The 14845-nt window shown below is 43.9% G+C and overlaps 1 long non-coding RNA gene and 1 pseudogene across 1 annotated transcript; one reads left to right on the top strand and one right to left on the bottom strand.

Moving 5' to 3' along the window:
- The first annotated feature begins 9904 nt into the window (after positions 1 to 9904).
- On the top strand, positions 9905 to 10621 carry LOC124696484 (annotated as a pseudogene).
- A 2759-nt stretch (positions 10622 to 13380) lies between these two features.
- LOC124699872 lies at positions 13381 to 14549 on the bottom strand. The gene is made up of 2 exons (XR_007001546.1): positions 14485 to 14549; positions 13381 to 13687 (listed from the first exon to the last, which is right to left on the bottom strand). It is a non-coding gene; the product is annotated as an uncharacterized LOC124699872 (long non-coding RNA).
- Between the last annotated feature and the right edge of the window lie 296 nt (positions 14550 to 14845).

The following is a 14845-nucleotide window of genomic DNA, read 5'->3' as shown; positions in this document are numbered from 1 at the left end:
GTCTCTCCCTTGAGAGATTCTATCGGGATAGTGGTTCGGGCTATCGGGAGTAAACCGGAATTGTATCGGGTTGTGTTGCGTGCGTTCGCGTGTGTTCATCGTGTTCTTCGTCGTGTTCTTCGTGTTCTTCCTTCCCCCCCGCATTTCCCTCGGTCAATTCGTGAGATCGGGCAACCCACGTGACCTTAGGCCGCATCACAATGCTATGCTATCATTTGCAAAGAAGTTCTGTTTTCATTTGAGGATATGCCTCCTTCTTTTCCACCTGCGGTTGCTAACCTTTTGCAGGAATTCATTGATGTGTTCCCACAAGATGTTCCCCCTGGACTACCACCTATCCGTGGCATAGAACACCAGATTGACTTGATTCCAGGAGCGTCGCTGCCCAACCGTGCACCATACCGTACCAATCCTGAAGAGACGAAAGAGATTCAGCGACAAATTCAGGTTCTCCAAGATAAAGGTTACATTCGTGAGTCTCTTAGCCCATGTGCTGTTCCTATTATCTTGGTACCTAAGAAGGATGGTTCTTCACGCATGTGTACTGATTGTAGAACTATTAATAATATTACCATTCGATACCGTCATCCAATACCTCGTTTAGATGATATGCTTGATGAATTGAGTGGTTCTGTTATGTTCTCTAAAGTTGATTTGCGTAGTGGTTACCACCAGATTCGTATGAAATTAGGAGATGAATGGAAAACAGCGTTTAAAACTAAGTTCGGCTTATATGAGTGGTTAGTAATGCCCTTTGGTTTAACTAATGCACCTAGTACTTTCATGAGACCGATGAACGAAGTTTTACGTGCTTTTATTGGACGTTTTGTGGTGGTATACTTTGATGATATTCTGATTTATAGCAAATCTTTGGAGGAACATTTGGATCATTTACGTACTCGTTTTCAATGCGTTACGTGATGCACGTTTGTATGGTAATCTTGAGAAGTGCACCTTTTGCACCAATCGAGTTGCGTTTCTTGGCTATGTTGTTACTGCGCAGGGAATTGAAGTTGATCCAGCCAAGATTGAGGCAATTGAGAGTTGGCCGCAGCCAAAGACGGTCACACAAGTGAGGAGTTTTCTTGGCCTCGCTGGCTTCTATAGGCGCTTTGTGAAAGATTTTGGATCCATTGCTGCGCCGCTGAATGAGCTTACAAAGAAGGATGTGCCCTTTGTGTGGGGCGATGCACAACAAGACGCCTTCATGATTCTGAAAGATAAGTTAACACATGCTCCATTACTCCAACTTCCTGATTTCAATAAGACTTTTGAGCTTGAATGTGATGCTAGTGGAATTGGTTTGGGAGGTGTGTTATTACAAGAGGGCAAACCTGTTGCTTATTTTAGTGAAAAATTGAGTGGGCCTAGTCTGAACTATTCTACTTATGATAAAGAATTATATGCGCTGGTTCGGACATTAGAAACTTGGCAACATTATTTATGGCCTAAAGAATTTGTTATACATTCTGATCATGAATCTTTGAAGCATATTCGTAGTCAAGCTAAGTTGAATCGCCGCCATGCAAAGTGGGTTGAGTTTATTGAGTCTTTTCCTTATGTTATCAAACACAAAAAGGGTAAAGATAATGTTATTGCTGATGCTTTGTCGCGCCGTTATACAATGCTATCTCAACTTGACTTCAAGATTTTTGGATTAGAAACAATAAAGGAACAATACTTGAATGATGCTGATTTTAAAGATGTGTTGCTGAATTGTAAAGATGGTAGAACATGGAACAAATTCGTCCTCAATGATGGATTTGTGTTCCGTGCTAACAAGCTATGCATCCCAGATGGTTCCGTTCGTCTTTTGTTGTTGCATGAGGCGCATGGAGGAGGATTGATGGGACACTTTGGTGTGAAGAAGACGGAAGATGTACTTGCTGCACACTTCTTTTGGCCACGTATGCGTCGAGATGTTGAGAGATTTGTGGCACGCTGCACTACATGTCAAAAAGCTAAGTCTCGACTTAATCCACATGGTTTATATATGCCTCTTCCTGTTCCTAGTGTACCTTGGGAGGATATTTCTATGGATTTCGTTTTGGGTTTGCCTCGTACACGAAGGGGAGGGATAGTATCTTTGTTGTTGTGGATAGGTTTTCTAAGATGGCACACTTTATTCCATGTCACAAAACTGATGATGCTACACATGTTGCTGATTTGTTCTTTCGCGAAATTGTGCGTTTACATGGTGTGCCAAATACTATTGTTTCTGATCGTGATACTAAGTTTGTTAGCCACTTGTGGAGATGTTTATGGGCTATGTTGGGGACTAAATTGCTGTTTAGTACTACATGTCATCCCCAAACTGATGGACAAACTGAAGTAGTAAATAGAACATTGTCTACTATGCTGCGGGCTGTTTTGAAGCAGAACTTAAAATTGTGGGAAGAGTGTTTGCCTCATATTGAATTTGCTTACAATCGTTCGCTGCATTCTACCACTAAGATGTGCCCTTTTGAGATTGTGTATGGTTTTGTACCACGTGCACCTATTGATTTGTTGCCTTTACCATCTTCGATGCAAAATGATTTGGATGCTACACAACGTGCTGAATTGATATTAAAATTGCATGAGACTACTAAAGACAACATACAACGCATGAATGCTAAGTATAAATTTGCTGGGGATAGAGGAAGAAAGCATGTTGTGTTTGATGTTGGTGATCTTGTTTGGTTGCATTTGCGCAAAGATCGTTTTCCTGCATTGCGCAAGTCTAAGTTAATGCCTCGTGCCGCTGGTCCTTTTAAGGTGTTAGAGAAAATAAATGATAATGCATATAAACTTGAGCTTCCTGCAGAATTGGGTCCGGTTAGTCCTACATTTAACATTGCAGATTTGAAGCCTTACTTTGGTGAAGAAGATGAGCTTGCGTCGAGGACGACTTCAATTCAAGAAGGGGGCATGATGAGGACATCCCATCTATTGATACAACCGCTGTACCTACAGCCACACAAATACAAGGACCAATCACTCGAGCTCGTGCCAAACAACTTAACTATCAGGTACTTTCGTTTCTTGGAACTATTCCTCATATACATGACAATATGATGCTGCCTAAATCAGATATGTTTGTTACTCTTAGGAACGATGGACCTAGCATGGATGAGGAGGACAAGCATTGGAGCATGATCACCCATGGAGGAGATGGCAGCAAGCATTTGAGGATTGAAGATGACGCCACAAGTGGAGATTTCAGGACTTTGAAGCCACCATAAGAAGAGATGAAGACATGGACGAAATATAGAGTTCTCCACTTCATAATTTCGTCCATAGCATAATATGGTGCTGCGTCACCTTTAGTTTTGGGCCAGGCCCATGTCATTTTCGCCGGAATTAAGTCAGCCAATTTTTAGAGTCCGTATTGAAGGGGAAAAGGCCTTCTAGGGTTTGGTTCGGCCACCATATGCATGGCTGGTCGAAACCCCACCTTTTCCTCCATTAAATACCCCCATAGCCGTCACGTTTAGACTCGGATTTTGATTAGACTAAAAGTTAGCCATCGCTGCAACTCTCGTGTACTTCTTTTGAGGCCAACGCCCAGAACAAGACCGACTATTCGGAATCCCACCTTTTCAATAAAGCTTTCATCTATATCCGCAATATTCTGATTGCATTATTAGTTCTTACTTGTTCTCGATTTCGGGTAGGAATTAAGACCCTCGCTGGTCAGGCTGATCGTGCATCCGCAAGATCAGTAACTCCCGGAGATTGTCCTAGCGATTGCATTGGCGCACGAGCTTTGCACGTGTAGTCGGATCGTCAAGCACGAACTCCACCAACCAATCGAATTATCTTCATCTCATCGAAAGATCGGACACCTTTGCCCTATCACTTTCACTAGTGGACACTCTCAACAATGATCACATAATAAATAAATAACTTCTCCTCACTTGTGCTACTTTCAAACACTCTCTTGTTGGATAACAAAGACCATTCATTGTGTAGGGCTACAAGAGCACCCTCAAGCCGGAGTAAACAAGCTCCACAACATCCGGAGTTCATATTAAAGTAACCTCTAGAGTGCATAATAGACCGTTGCAATTTAGACCGAGTACTAACATAGCATACACACTTGTCACCAATAGCTATGAAAGGGGGAATAGATCACATCAATACTATAATAGTAATAGTTAACTTCATAATCTACAAGAGATTACAATCATAACCTACGCCAAGTACTACATGATGCACACACTCGTCAACTTTACATCATGGAGGAGGAATAGACTACTTTAATAACATCACTAGAGTAGCACATAGATAAATAGTGATACAAAGCTCATGATCACATAAAGATCACACCATGGGAGAGAGAGATGAACCACATAGCTACCGGTAGAGCCCTCAGCCTCGGGGAGAACTACTCCCTCCTCATCATGGGAGACAGCAACGGCAATGAAGATGGCGGTGGTGTCGATGGAGATGACTCCGGGGGCAATTCCCCGTCCCGGCGGCGTGCCGGAACAGAGACTTCTGTCCCCCGAACTTGGCTTCGCGATGGCGGCGGCTGCGTAACTTTTCTCGTATCGTGGCTTTTTTTCTTTAGGGTTTTCGCGACGGAGAGATTATATAGGCGGAAGGGCAGCCTCGGAGGGGTCCCGAGGGACCCACACCATAGGGGGGCACCCCCTGGCCGCGCCGCCATGTGGGGTGGGGCCCCCTTGGCTCCCCTCTGTCCCCTCTTCGGTGCTCTGGAACCTTCCGTGGAAAATAAGGTCTTGGGCTTTTGTTTCGTCCAATTCCGAGAATATTTCCGGAAAACAGGAACTGGCACTTCGAGAAGATTTCTGGAACCAAAAACAACAGAAAACAGGAACTGGCACTTCGGCATCTTGTTAATAGGTTAGTTCCGGAAAACGCATAAAAACATCATAAAGTATGAACAAAACATGTAGGTATTGTCATAAAACTAGCATGGAACATCAGAAATTATAGATACGTTGGAGACGTATCAAGCATCCCCAAGCTTAGTTCCTACTCGCCCTCGAGTAGGTAAACGATAAAAAGAATAATTTCTGAAGTGACATGCTACCAACATAATCTTGATCAACACTATTGTAAATCATATGAGATGAATGAAGTGATTCAAAGCAATGGTAAAGATGATGATTAAACAACTGAATCATATAGCAAAGACTTTTCATGAATGGTACTTTCAAGACAAGCATCAATAAGTCTTGCATAAGAGTTAACTCATAAAGCAATAGATTCTTAATAGAAGGTTTTGAAGCAACACAAAGGATGATTAAGTTTCAGCAATTGCTTTCAACTTGTAACATGTATATCTCATGGTTAGTTGTCAACATAAAGCAATATAACAAGTGCAATAAGTAAACATGTAAGAATCAATGCACACAGTTGACACAAGTGTTTGCTTCTAAGATAGAAAGAAGTAGGTAAACTGACTCAATATAAAGTAAAAGAAAGGCCCTTCGCAGAGGGAAGCATTGATTACTCATGTGCTAGAGCTTTTTATTTTGAAAACATGGAAACAATTTTGTCAACGGTAGTAATAATTCATATGTGTTATGCATAAAACCTCTTATAAGTTGCAAGCCTCATGCATCGAATACCAATAGTGCTCGCACCTTGCAAAGGGGTACCTCTATGCCACCTGTACAAAGGTCCTAGGAGATAGATCGCATTTGATTTCTCAGTTTTGATAGATCTCAACTTGAGGACATCCATACCGGGACAACATAGAAAACAGATAATGGACTCCTCTTTAATGCTTAAGCATTCAACAACAGATAATATTCTCATAAGAGATTGAGGATTAATGTCCAAACTGAAAACTTCCACCATGATACATGGCTTTGGTTAGCGGCCCAATGTTCTTCTCTAACAATATGCATACTCAAACCATTTAATCATGATAATCACCCTTACTTCAGACAAGACGAACATGCATAGCAACTCACATGATATTCAACAAATTAAAAAAGTTGATGGCGTCCCCAGAAACATGGTTACCGCTCAACAAGCAACTTATAAGAACTAAGATACATAGCAACATATTCATCACCACAATAGTTTTTTAGGATACTTTCCCATGAGCTATGTATTGTAAAGACAAAGGAATGAAATTTTAAAGGTAGCACGTAAGCAATTTACTTTGGAATGGCAGAAAAATACCACATATAGGTAGTTATGGTGGACACAAATGGCATGGGTTTTGGCTCAAGGTGTTTGGATGCACGAGAAGTATTCCCTCTCAGTACAAGGCTTTGGCTAGCAAGGTTGTTTGAAGCAACACAAGTATGAACCAGTACAGCAAAACTTACATAAGAACATATTGCAAGCATTATAAGACTCTACACCGTCTCCTTGTTGCTCAAACATTTTTACCAGAAAATATCTAGACTTAGAGAGATCAATCATGCAATCCAAATTTCAACAAGCTCTACAGTAGTTCTCCACTAATGGGTTTAAACTACATGATGCAAAAGCTTAAACATGATCTATGAGAGCTCAAAACAATTGCCAAGTATCAAATTATTCAAGACAATATACCATTTACCACATGAAGCATTTTCTGTTTCCAACCAAATAGCAATCAACGAAGCGGTTTTCAACCTTCGCCATGAACATTAAAGTAAAGCTAAGAACACTAGTGTTCATATGAAAAAACGGAGCGTGTCTCTCTCCCACACAAGGATGTTTAGGATCCGATTTTATTCAGAGAATGAAAATAACAAAACGAAAATGAAAGCACACAGACGCTCCAAGTAAAGTACATAAGATGTGACGGAATAAAAATATAGTTTCACTAGAGGTGACCTGATAAGTTGTTGATGAAGAAGGGGATGTCTTGGGCATCCCCAAGCTTAGATGCTTGAGTCTTCTTGAAATATGCGAGGATGAACCACGGGGCATCCCCAAGCTTAGACTTTTCACTCTTCTTGATCATAGTATATCATCCTCCTCTCTTGACCCTTGAAAACTTCCTCCACACCAAACTTAAAGCAAACTCATTAGAGGGTTAGTGCATAATAAAAATTCACATGTTCAGAGAGGACACAATCATTCTTAACACTTCTGGACATTACCCAAGGGTACTGAAAGTTAATGGAACAAAGAAATCCACTCAACACAAGTAAAAGAGGCAATGCGAAATAAAAGGCAGAATCGTTAAAAACGAACAGTCCGTAAAGATGAATTTTTTAGAGGCACTTAACAGGCTCAGATGAAAAAGCTCAAAACTAATGAAAGTTGCGTATATCTGAGGATCACGCATGAATTTTCGCAGATTTTTTTGATTCTTCTACAAAGAGATCTACTCAAATTCGTGACAGATAAGAAATCTGTTTCTGCGCAGAAATCCAAATCTAGCATCAACTTTCTATTAGAGACTTTACTTGGCACAACAATGCAATAAAATAAAGATAAGGAGAGGTTGCTACAGTAGTAACAGCTTCCAAGACGCAACAAAACAGTAGCAAAATAAAAACATGGGTTATCTCCCAAGAAGTGCTTTCTTTATAGCCATTAAGATGGGCTCGGTAATTTTAATGATGCTCGCGCAAGAAATAAGAGTTGAAGTAAAAGAGAGCATCAAGAAGCAAATTCAAAACACATTTAAGCCTAACCCACTTCCTATGAAAAGGAATCTTGTAAATAAACAAGTCATGTAAGCATAATGCAACAAGCATAGGAAGGCAACACAAGCGCAACTTCAATATTCTCAACATAAAGAGGAGAAACTTAATATTATTAAGATGCATATAACCATGTTTCCCTCTCTCATAATAACTTTCAGTAGCATCATGAACAAACTCAACAATATAACTATCACATAAAGCATTCTTACTCACATGCATAAAAATATCATTACTCTCCACATAAGCATAATCAATTTTATTAGTAATAGTGGGAGTAAAACTATCATAACCATCATTGTAATCATCATAAACTGCATGCATGGTATAATCATAATAAACTTTATCCTCCATAGTAGGTGGCACCAAAATACCACTATCATTATAATCATCATAAATGGGAGGCAAAGTATCATCAAAGAAAATTTTCTCCTCAAAACTTGGGGGACTAAAAATATCATGCTCCTCAAAACCAGCTTCCCCAAGCTTAGAATTTTCCATAGCATTAGCAACAATGGTGTTCAAAGCATTCATACTAATAACATTGCCATTAGCATGCATATAAAGTTCCATAGGTTTTTTAATTTTCTCTTCAAACACATCATGTCCTAATTCAAGATAAAGTTCATAAAGATCTCTCATTTTTTTGTTGTTTTCCATTAAGCCTAACTAGTGAAAATAAAAACAAGAGACAAAAAGATATAATTGCAGGATCTAAAGGAAATAGCTTTGAGCACTCACACACCGGCAACAGTGCTAGGAAATAGCTTAGTAGTCGGAGGATGTGAATACCTTTTACCTTACCTCCCCGGCAACGGCGCCAGAAAATAGCTTGATGTCTACGTGTGCTTCTATTCTTGTAGACAGTGTTGGGCCTCCAAGAGCGAGTGGTTTGTAGAACAGACAACAAGTTTTCCTTAAGTGGATCACCCAAGGTTTATCGAACTCGGGGAGGTAGAGGTCAAAGATATCCCTCTCAAGCAACCCTGCAATTAAGATACAAGAAGTCTCTTGTGTCCCCAACACACCTAATACACTTGTCAGATGTATAGGTGCACTAGTTCGGCGAAGAGATAGTGAAATACAAGTAATATGGATGATTGTAAGTAGTAATTGCAATCTGAAATAAAAATGGCAGCAAGAGAACATGTAGCAGAACTTGTTGGAAACGGTGTTTCAATGCTTAGAAACAAGGCCTGGGGATCATACTTTCACTAGTGGACACTCTCAACAATGATCACATAATAAATAAATAACTTCTCCTCACTTGTGCTACTTTCAAACACTCTCTTGTTGGATAACGAACACCATTCATTGTGTAGGGCTACAAGAGCACCCTCAAGCCGGAGTAAACAAGCTCCACAACATCCGGAGTTCATATTAAAGTAACCTCTAGAGTGCATAATAGACCGTTGCAATTTAGACCGAGTACTAACATAGCATACACACTGTCACCAATAGCTATGAAAGGGGGAATAGATCACATCAATACTATAATAGTAATAGTTAACTTCATAATCTACAAGAGATTACAATCATAACCTACGCCAAGTACTACATGATGCACACACTCGTCAACTTTACATCATGGAGGAGGAATAGACTACTTTAATAACATCACTAGAGTAGCACATAGATAAATAGTGATACAAAGCTCATGATCACATAAAGATCACACCATGGGAGAGAGAGATGAACCACATAGCTACCGGTAGAGCCCTCAGCCTCGGGGGAGAACTACTCCCTCCTCATCATGGGAGACAGCAACGGCGATGAAGATGGCGGTGGTGTCGATGGAGATTACTCTGGGGGAATTCCCCATCCCGGCGGCGTGCCGGAACAGAGACTTCTGTCCCCCGAACTTGGCTTTGCGATGGCGGTGGCTGCGTAACTTTTCTCGTATCGTGGCTTTTTTCTTTAGGGTTTTCGCGACGGAGAGATTATATAGGCGGAAGGGCAGCCTCGGAGGGGTCCCGAGGGACCCACACCATAGGGGGGCGCCCCCCCCCATGGCCGCGCCGCCATGTGGGGTGGGGCCCCGTTGGCTCCCCTCTGGCCCCTCTTCGGTGATCTGGAACCTTCCGTGGAAAATAAGGCCTTGGGCTTTTGTTTCGTCCAATTCCGAGAATATTTCCTGTGTAAGATTTCTGGAACCAAAAACAGCAGAAAACAGGAACTGGCACTTCGGCATCTTGTTAATAGGTTAGTTCCGGAAAACGCATAAAAACGTCATAAAGTATGAACAAAACATGTAGGTATTGTCATAAAACTAGCATGGAACATCAGAAATTATAGATATGTTGGAGACGTATCAAGCGGCCGGCTTCGTCTCCCACCCACGTGCGCGCCGGCCCGTCCCCCCATCACGGCGACACCGCGCCTCGCCGCCTCCATCTGTCGTCCCACGTGCGCCCGGCCGGCTCCTCCCGCCCCTCATCACCCCCATCCCCCTCCTCCTCCCCGCCGCCGCCGGCTACCCTCTTCGCGCTCCACTACCTCCAGCGCACCTTCCTCCACCCTCTCCGCCTCCTGCACCTGCGCTGCGCGCCGGCGACCATACCCTTCCTCATCGCCGCATGCGGATTCGGGTTAAACATCCTCAACGCCTAGTGCAAGCCCGCTCCTGGACGCTCCCGCCCCCCGCCGCCGGCCCCGCGTCCGCATCCACCTTCGCGCTCGCCCGCTGCCTCGCCGGGGTGGCCCTGTTTGCGTGGGGGATGCGGGTCAACGTCGCGGCCGACAGGCACCTCCTAAGGCTCGAGGAGGCCGGCGGCGGGTACAGGATCCCCCGCGGCGGGTGGTTCGACGCGGTCACCTGCCCCAACTACTTCGGAGATATTGTCGAGTGGATCGGCCATCGCCTTGTGGCGTGGTCGCCCGCCTCCTAGGGCTTCTTCCTCTACACATGCGCAAACCTCATGCCAAGGGCCATGGATCATCGCCAGTGGTACCTCAACAAGTTCGGCGCCGAGTACCCGGCGAACCGCAAGGCCGTCATCCCCTACATCTACTAGCACTCCTCTGTAAACTTATGTGGGCCGTGGAGAAAACTGAGGAGAGTTGTGACCCTCTTCTAGTCTTCTTCCTTACTATTGCTTGTAATGATGCTCGGGCACCACCGGCGGCCGTCGACGCATCCCTCCACCGGCGACATGCGTGTGCAGGAAGCCGACATGCGCCATCCCTGTAGAGCAGGGACCTGATTGCTTTTTCGTTTTTCTTTTAGGGATTTAGTTGCAAAGTTACATAATGGTTGTATTTTTGGTAGTGTAATAAATGTTGAGTATATTTTAGTTTTCTTACCGTGGTGAACCGAGAGAGCATCGTCCGAGCAGCAGAGAGACACCGTGAGCCACCATATGGGGCACAATTCTTTTTTTTTGTTTTTTTCTCATACTAGTAGTGGCGCACCATTTAGGACCCTAGTGGCGCACCTCTAGGTTGTATCTGTGGCGCACGTTAATGCTACCTGTGGTGCGCCACTGCTATGAGCCATATCTATGGCGCACGAGTGGTGCGCCACTGCTAAGAGTTAGCAGTGGCGTGATATTAGTGGCGCACTACTAGTGCGCCACTGATAAGCAAAACAGGTGCGCCACTGATAAGCTGTTTTCTAGTAGTGTGGTGGGTTAGGTCACTCAGACCACCACACTCTGTATTTATATCATCTGAGTTAGGGTTACAATACTAATGGACATGGGCCTCTATGGGCCTCACACTGGATACAATATTACTACAGCGCTACTACTAAACTCACTCATAGTCCAACACACCCCCTCAAGATGATCATGGGTAAACAACCATGACCATCTTGCAACAATAACATGACACATATGAAAACTACCAGTAATGAACATTCTGCATAACTCATAGGATACATGACAGCATTGCCCTTTCCATCATCTTGTCATCTCGATTCATCTCTTCATCAACGGCGAAGACATTCAGCTTCAACCATCTGGGATACGTACAACTCCTAACCATACACGTCCTCAGCAACCCCGGCTGCCTCACCACACAAGTTCCGCAGAACCATCCACACTCGCCTCAATGTCCTCAGCCTCTCTTGTCCACTCTGCCCAGCCACTGACCTCTTACGTCTCTCCCACAAACCCCCGGCCAACTCCTACCTCAACCATCGACTCCTCAGGCACCCATGCCTATCCCCCGGTCAGGGCTCAACCAGTCTCACCTCAGGCACGCATGCCTTTCCCCTGGACATATCCACAACCATCACCATCACCACTCAACTGCATCCTCATCAACTCGATCACCTCTCAACCGCAGGCTCATCAACTCCATCACCACATATCCTCACAGCATCACATCTCCATTTTCTCCCCCCTTCCACTCGGATGGTACGTCGTCTGCGCGCCCTGGCCAACCTGGCGGTCCGCACCTGGCCACATCAACCGGCCCGCGCTGGTCAACGTCCAGCACCAACCTTCGGTTCCGCCCTGCGCTCAAAGGCTCGCCCCACTTCGCACGCCTCCAACTTCTCCCCCTCACATGGATCCAGATCTCTCTGCCACGGATTCACTTCCTCTTCTCTCCTTTCTAAACCAAAATGATCTTCACCCTCTTCTTTCTCCCCGCGCGAGCAGCCGCCGATCTCACACAACTCACATTGCTGTGTGAGATAGTCGCAACCCACGCAGAGCACCTGATGCGGCCTCCCACCGCCTGGATTTCTACATCTCAACGGTGGTTTTTGTGGTCAAAGGAAGAACCTGTTTGGTACTGTTTGTGGAGGCTAGCAGGAAGGAAACATATGCTCTAATATCATGTAGAGTTTCAGCGAATGGGTGGGTTAGGTCACGGAAAAAATACTTATGCGTCGTGTTTAAACCTAAAGGATGAGGCGGTTATCAACGAAAACACTTGTAAGTTAGAAAATATAGCACGAATTTAGAAATACAGTCACCTGCAATACTCCTAACAGAACAAAATACGCAGGGATGTCTGGTTACCTATTTGTGGGCGGCGTTTAGACGTTTTCCGCGTTCTTACGGGTGACGTGGAGGTCGGCGGGGGGACTGCGGTTGCGGTGGGTGCCGGGGAAGCAGATCTTGGGGGTCGGAGAAGGACATGCTGGGCGGTCGATGAAGTGTTCAGTGTGCCGGCCGAACTAGAAGGTCGGTGAAGCAGATGATGTGCATTGCACGGGGGCGTCGGTGTCGGCGAAGCTGGTCAGGTGCGGCGGTCGATAGAGTCGGCGAACTAGATACGATGCGGTGGACACCGAAGTAGGTGCGGATCAAGCGGATAGGGCAGTCTCGGGGTTTGAAGCCATGGCAGCTTGAACGGCGAAGTGCGGCGGTGATTTTCCGGTGCGGCGGCCGTGAAGGTCTAGAGGTAGGTAAGAGGGGCGGTTTCTCTGAGGGCTTGCGGACGAAACTAGGGCGAAGCTGGGCGATAGAGGTGGTGAATGAAGATATTGTACGAACATACCTCCGCACCAACCAACTTTACTACTACTACTTGCATACGAGGAGTCGAACGTAATTTCGCAGTCCATCTTTTGAGGGCAAAAATATTCACAGATCTTGAAATTTTTGCGGCGCGAGATATTTGGGCGTTGGTGAGATTAAAGTTTGGCTGCAGTAGGTAATAACAAAAAAATACTAGGCCCTACTAGTTTCAGGAATCCAAGGGGATAGAGGTATAATAGATACTAGGAAGTTTCAGCGCGGTGCACGCCGCGCCCGTGTGGTGGTACTGATTCCTGTCTTTGTTAGATTAGGTGTTTCAGTAACACATATACTGGTTTTCGTGAGTGTTGTGCAAACCTGATGTATTGATATAATGAACAATGACTTGCTTGCAACTATTTTACAACATATAAGCTGAGTAGTATATATGCTACAACTTGCCCTTCTCTCAGCTGAGCTAAGGAAAACTATGCTCGAGCTAAATATGACTACATCTGCAGGTACCACCTTGCCAGGAAAGTCCGAGTGAATTAAGAGCAAGCCTGGACCAATTACAGTGGAAGACAATAAGGCATGTAGATGTACCATCTTTGAAAGAACTTGTGGATCTCGAGGAAGCCAAGGGACATCCATATGGCAGTATCAACTCTACATGAAACAGAGATATATTTACGTACGGTCAGAAATTTGGAAATCTTTGATTTTCTACTAAATAAATGATTCGCTGTGACCAATACCATGGGTCAGAAGTTCACCAATTAAATTCTGAAACTAATGCAAACTATTTGAATAGATAGCGCCAAACCATATTGACATATTGGAAAAAACCAAGTCAGTGAAACATCAACCAACTTTTTTCAACATATGTAGTGGTTCTACCGATATCTTTGGCAAGGCCTCACCAGGAATAATTCAAGGCCAGACAGTGATAGCCCATCTCTCTCAAAATCTCTACAGCTTTATGTTGTCAAGTGTCAACCATAACATCCGTAAGTTTGAAATAAAATGCATTTATCCAACAGGTCGGATCATTTTAGCCATGCTTCATCTCACATGCTGATTTTGTATTTATGGTATTGATCTACAGTTACAACAACAACAGTCACTCCGAAACATATTATGGCTGTTAAAACTCCAAATCACAATTAGGAAGACGTAAATGCATGATAGCTCACGCTTACAGGCTAGAGGAGCTATATAATGTCTGAATGTGTCCAATATATTGTCCTCAACAATGGCGTATTCAGTCTGAGAAATTTAAGGACTTTTTGATAGTAAAATAGAAAAAGTGTGTCAGAAAACTTCTAAAGCTTGTGATAGTTCTGAAGATGCGATGGAAGAATCATGTCATACATACAGCCTTACGACGCTGATTAGTACTCCACTCCATGCTAACATACTAACATACATGCATATGGAATCACCGAGAAACCTGAACCACTCACCTTACCGCAAACGCAATTAACCCCAGTCTTCACATATGTTGTGCGTGACCTCATCGTTTTGTTTATCCTACGCACAAAACAGTTTCAAGCCATTTAAGCTTCACTTTTTTCTCATACACTCAATAATCTTGAAATTATACGAGTGACATCAAGAAATGGGTGTTTACGGTAGCAAGCAAGAGAAAACAAACGTAATGGAATACTTACCGGTGACGCTTGTGCTTCGAAACATTCCCCGCAAAGCAAATAAAATTTGTTGTCACATTGTGTGCACGACACCAATTAATACTGATGTATGTCCTACTGAATATGAGATATATTGCTCCGCATAAGATAGTGCTAGGTGCTGATCTGATACTTG

The sequence above is a fragment of the Lolium rigidum genome, chromosome 3 (genome assembly GCF_022539505.1).
Source record: "Lolium rigidum isolate FL_2022 chromosome 3, APGP_CSIRO_Lrig_0.1, whole genome shotgun sequence".
NCBI classification, from domain to species: domain Eukaryota; kingdom Viridiplantae; phylum Streptophyta; class Magnoliopsida; order Poales; family Poaceae; genus Lolium; species Lolium rigidum.
Note: the sequence above shows the minus strand (reverse complement) of the source record. Positions and strands in the feature narration are given on the sequence as shown.